Genomic DNA, 6,481 nt, shown 5'->3' with positions numbered 1-6,481 from the left:
GGCAATCTACTTCCATAAAGATTTACCACCTCAGAAACCCACTGGGGTCACTATGAGTGGGAATTGACTAGATGGCAGTAAGTTTGGTTTTGGTTTTTAGAATGTTAGTAGTAATGATGAAAATCATTTAAACTTTAGAAGTGCCCATTAAAACCCATTGCTGTCTAGTCAATTTTGACTCAGCGACCCTATAGGGCAGAGTAGAATTGGCCAAGAAGGTTTTCAAGTTTGTAAATCTTTATGGAAGTAGACTGCCACATCTTTCTCCCACAGAGTAGCTTGTGGGTTCCAACCACCAACCTTACAGTTAGCAACTGAGTGCATTCAGATATTATGTAATGCTATGCAGGATATTAACAATGATACATCATTCTATTTATTCAGTAGATAATGATGAGGCAATAATAATACTAAAATGATACAAATTAAAGCCACTATGGCTTTAATACACCCCCAAGGTAATAAACTTACACTCTGAAAAAAAAAAAAAGAAAAAAATTAGGGAACTTAGAATATGCAATAACGACCTTATAGGAGAGAAACTGAATTAGGAAAAAATTATCAAGTTAATAAATTGTAAGAAAACTGTAGTGAGTGGCAATGTTTTGCAGAGATGTAGGTAAAATACGAAGGAAGAAACTACACAATTGCAGAATATTTGCATTTTTGCATCAATAGGAATGGGATAAACTCAGAACCCTGAAAGTATTCTACCACAGAAAGCTCAGGGCTTGGTAGAGCTGAGGTTTGCATCTTTGGTAATGGAGATATGTTATAATATAGAAAATCACATACTATTTATAATTTGAGGCACTCACACTCACTCAATGCAGCCTAGTCAGATCCAACTCATTGCAACCCCTCCTTGGGTTTCTGAGGTGGTATCTCTAGGGAAGTAGATTGCCCAATCTTCCTTCTGAGGAGTGGCTGGTGGGTTTGGACTGTCAGATTCTGGTTAGCAGGCAGAGCACTATGCCACCAGAGCTCCTACTTTGAGACAAAGTAACACAATTTAGGATTCTCTGGTTGGTATATCAGAAGGAAGATTGAGCAATCTACTTCCATAGAGATATGACCTCGGAAATCCAAGAAGGGGTCACTGTGAGTTGAATCAACTCTATGGCAGTGACTTTGGTTTGTCTTTTTGGGGTGGTACAAACAGTTAATGTGCTCAGCTATTAATTGAAAGTGTGGAGGTTCAAGTCCACCTATAAACACCACAGAAGAAAGGCTTGGTGATCTACTTCCAAAAAATTAACTAATGAAAACCCTATGAAACATAGTTCTGTTCTGACACAGATAGTTGGCAATGAGTCAGAATCTACTCAAGAGCAACTGGAATTCACTTTGAGGGAACCTCTGGTGCTAAGTTTGCTAGCAAACAAAGCATGACTTCAGAAACGTAACAAACATAGAACAAGTGTAAAAGATTATGATGAGTGACTCTTTTGCTGCAGACCTGTGTGATCTTGCCGACTGTGGCAATAATCACTGCAAATGAAGTAAGTCCTTTGTGAGTCCACATTATCTTACTTTTCTCTTTGTCAGTCTAACTACTGGAAGGGACACTAGCTTGAAAAAGGCATAATCCTTTCTTCTGCAGTCAGTGTATGCTGATTTGGATTGGAGAAAGATACAATTTCTTGATCAGATTGTTCTGCCTGCTCCTGTAATAATCCAGGACATTTATGCAGTGGAACCAGGAGTCAGTGATGATAAACAAAGCCAATGTATTAAGTGACAGAAATTGAACTACAATTCAGGTTAGTGGGATTCATTCCAGAAAACATGTTCCTGGACACTCCAGGATTCTGCTTCTGACAATGAATCACAAAAAGCTTATCAAATGGATTAATATGGTAAGTAAACAGAAAGATAGGGAGAGGGCACTTCAAGCAAAAGAAACAATTTTCACAAAAGGATGAAAGTATATCCCTAGTGCAAAGAAAGAATGGATTAATTACATAGAGACTGTGTTATGACAAGTGGGAGATAAGGTTAGTTGGAAAATGTGTGATCAGACTAGTAAAATTATTGAAAGTCAATCCAAGATATTTGAATTTTTATACCGAAAAAAGGTGGAAACCCATGAGACTTTTAAGCAAATTACAGACTTCATATGAATGCTATTTGTGGCAGGTTAACATTGGGGCAGGGATAGAGAGGGAGTTAAGAAGCCAGTTGAGAGATGGCTGAAATAATTATGACACAGAATTGGGAAGATTTGTACTAAATGATCCTAAGCATCAGAGAGTTAAACCTATCATCCCTTGGTGCTGATGACAGCAATATCAAATTACTGAGGACAAAAGATGGGTTTGAAGTTTACTACAATGTAATAATAGATGGTGAAAAACAGAAACATGGATTTTGGAAAACTGAGGAGGGAACAATGGGATCTTAAATAATTTCCTTTGACTCACCTACAGAGATTAGATCTCACCTTAACATTTAACAATATGTAGTCTGAAACCTAAAGATACAAAAGATGGATATAAGTGACCTATGGAAATTGGTTGAAAATGGGTTGTTGTTGTTGTTGATGTTGTTGTTGTTAAGTGACTTTGAGTCAGCTCCCATTCATAGTGACCTTAGGCATAGTGCCTAAGGCATTTGACTGCTAACAACAAGGCTGGCGGTTCAAACCCACCAGCCATTCCTCAGATGGAAGGTTGGGCAATCTACTTCATAGTGATACCCCTTCAGAAACCCAAGGAAGGGTTGTTATGAGTCAAATCCAACTTGACAGCAGTGAGTTTGTCTGTTTGTTTGTTTTTGGTTTTAGTACAGAAGAAGTAATAACATACTTGGCATGTTATTACTGCCAAGTACTGCACCGTCATCAGAATCCTTGCTATACTTGAGCCCTTTGTTGTAGTCAATTCATTTCATTGAGGGTCTTCTTTTTCAATGACCTTTTACTTTACCAAGCACAATATCCTTCTCCAGGGACTCATCCCTTCTGACTACTTGAACAAAGTAGATGAGATAAAGTCTCAGTCTCACTTCTAAGGAGCATTAAGGGGGCACTTCTCTCAGAATAGATTTGTTTGTTTTTCTGACAATCCAAGGTATTTTCAGTATTCTTTCCCAACACCACAGTTCAAAGATTCCAACTCAACTCTCTTCAGTCTTCCTTATTCATTGTCCAACTTTCATATGTATATAAGGCATATAAGGTGTCACATGCATATGAGGCATATAAGGTGTCACATGCATATAAGGCATATAAGGTTACATGCATATGAGGTATGAGATGTGTCTAACCATGGCTTGGGTTAGACACACCTTAGTCTTCCAAGTGACATCTTTACTTATTACACTTTGAAGAGGTCATTTGCAGAAGATTTAACCAGTGCAATATGAGGTCTGATTTGTTAACTGCTGTTTCTATGGGTATTGATTATGGATCCTAGTAATATGAAATCCCTGAGAACTTCAATCTTTTTCTTAATTTATTATGATGTTGATTTATTGGTCTAGTTGTGAATATTTTCGTTCTCTTTATGTTTAGGTGTAATCGGTATTGCAGACTAGTCTTTAATTTTTATCATTAAGTGCTTCAAGTCATCTTTGCATTCAGCAAGCAAGGTTGTTTCATTTGAATATTGCAAGTTATTAATGAGTCTTCTTCTAATCCTGATGCTATTATCTTCTTCATATAGTCTACCTTCTTGGATTCTTTGCTCAGCACATAGATTGAGTAAATATGGTGAAAGGATACAACCCTCCCACAGACCCTTCTATATTTTAAACCATGAAGTATTCTCTTGTTCTGTTCAAATGACAGCCTCTTGGTCAATACAGAGGTTCTGCATGAGCACAATTAAGTGTTCTGGAATTCCCATTCTTTGCAATGTTATTCATAATTTGTTATGATTCACATAGTTGAATGTCTTCCTATAGCCAATAAAGCACAGGTAAACATCTTTCCAATATTCTTTGCTTTCAGACAAGATTCATCTGACATCAGCAATGACATCCCTTGTTCCATGTCCTCTTCTAATCCAGTTGAACTTTTGGAAGTTACCTGTGCTGCAATTATTTTTGAATAATCTTCAGTGAGATTTTATGTGAGTATGATATTAATGGGAGCTCTGGTAGCATAGTGGCTAAGACATTTGCCTGCTAACCAGACGGCTGGCGGTTCAAACCCACCAGCCACTCCTCGGAAGAAAGGTTGGGCAATCCTACTTCCGTAGTGATACTGCCTTCGGAAGCCCAAGGAGGGGTCGCTATGAGTCGGGTTTGACTCGACGGCACATAACAACAACAACAACAATGATATTAATGATATTTTTTATAATTTCCACATTGTGTTGGATCACCATCCTTTGGAATGGGCCAAACATCAACCTCTTGCAGTCAGTTGGCCAGGTGGCTGCTTTCCAGATATCTTGATAGAAATGAGTAAGTGCCTCCAGTGTGGCGCCCCTTTGTTGAACACTCACAGTAGGTATTCCCTTAATTCCTAGAGCCTTGATTTTCATGAATTCCTTCAATGCACCTTGAGCTTTTTCCATAAATTCTGTTGGTTCTTGACCATATTCTACCTCCTGAAATGTTGCTCAATATTATAAATTAAGGCTTGACATTTTTCCTTCAGTTCTTTCAGCTTGAGAAATACCAAGCATGTTATTTTTTTTGTTTTGTAACTCCAGATCTGTGTGTATTTCATTATAAAACACTACTTTAACTTCTTGAGCTGCTCTTTGAAATCTTTTGTTCATCTCTTTTTCTTCATCATCTCTTCCATTAACTTTAGCTATTCTATGATTAAGAGTAAGTTTCAGAGTCTTTTCTAACATTGATTTTAGTCTTTTCTCCCTTTCCTATCTTTTAAATGACCTTTTGTTTTCTTCATGCATGATGTTCTTGATGTAATCCCACAATTTGTCTCATTTATGGTCATTGGTGTACAATGCCTCAAATCCATTCTTCAGATGGTCTCTGAATTCAAGTGGGATGTATTCAAGGTTATATTTTTGCTTTCATGTACTTGTTTTAATTGTCTTCAGCTTCAACTTGAACTTGCATATGAGCAACTGATTATCTGTTCTCCACTTAGAAGCTGGCTTTGTTTTTACTTATGATATTGATTTTCTCCACTGCCCCTTTCCACAGATGTAGCTGATCTGATTCCCATGTATTCCATATGCCGAGGTCCACATGGATAGCCATTGTTTATTTCATTGGAAAAAAAAAAAAAGTATTTGCAATGAATAAGTCACTGGTCTTGCAAATTCTATCAGGTGATCTCCAGCATCACTTCTATCATCAAGGCCATATTTTCCAACTAACAATGACTCTTCTTTGTTTCCAACTTTCATATTCCAATCACCAGTAATAATCAATACATCTTGATTTCATATTTGGCCAATTTTAGCCTGCAGAAGTTGGTACAAATATTCAATTTCTACATATTTGGCTTTAGTTGTTGGTGCATAAGTTTGAATAATACTCATATTAACTGGTCTTCCTTGTAGTCAAATGGATGTTATCCTATCACTGACAGAATTGTACTTCAATGTACATCTTGAATCATTCTTTTTGATGACAAATATAATGTCATTCCTCTTCAATTTGTCATGTCCAGCATAGTAGCCCATATGATTGTCTGAATCAAAATGGACAATACCAGTCCACTTCAGCTCACTAATCCTTAGGTTATAGATCTTATGTGTTCTATTTCACTTTTGACAACATTCGATTTTCCTGGATTCATACTTTGTCTATTCCATGTTCTGATTATTTATATGTTTGTAGCTTTTTCTTCCCATTTAGAGTCATGCCCCATCAGCAAATGAAGATCTCAAAACTTTACTCCATCCATGTCATTTAGGTTGACATTAAGGCAATTCTTCCCCAGTTTTATTCTAAGTGTCTTCAAAGGTGAGGGGCTCATCATCTGGCACTATATTAGATGATATTTCACTGCTATTCATAAGTTTTCAGTGACCAGGTTTTTCTTTTTTTTTTTTTTTTTGGAAGTGGATGGCTCTTCTTTATTTCCTCCTGTTTCAGTATGGAAGCTCCACTGAAATGTGTCTACCATGTGTGACTGTGCTGGTACTTGAAATACTGGTGGAATAACCTTCAATCTCACAACAACACACAAGCCACCATAGTAGGACAAACTGAGATGAGTGGTGGAAACATGGGTTAGAATATACCATTTTAATTCTATTCCTATTGCAAAATTTCTTTTGTTAAGATCAGTCAGGAGAGTTAAGATCTTTTGTTAAGATTAGTCAATGGAGTCAAAGGAATAGGTGGGGGACAAATAAAAATAAGATAGAAAAAAAAGTAAAATATTTCATAAGACATTTTTCATGGCACACTAATGTTTAAAGTTACTTAATTAAGCAGGGATTCCTAAAACATGACATAATAGTTTCTATGTGCTAGACAGAGTATGTGCATTTGATAAACATTGAAAAATATAACAATTAATAAATTTCCATGATCCCCATATTACTGC

Source organism: Orycteropus afer, unplaced genomic scaffold, assembly GCF_000298275.1.
Source record: "Orycteropus afer afer isolate SDZICR_OR568_19922 unplaced genomic scaffold, OryAfe1.0 scaffold00125, whole genome shotgun sequence".
Lineage (NCBI taxonomy): Eukaryota > Metazoa > Chordata > Mammalia > Tubulidentata > Orycteropodidae > Orycteropus > Orycteropus afer.
This window is presented reverse-complemented; position numbering follows the sequence as displayed.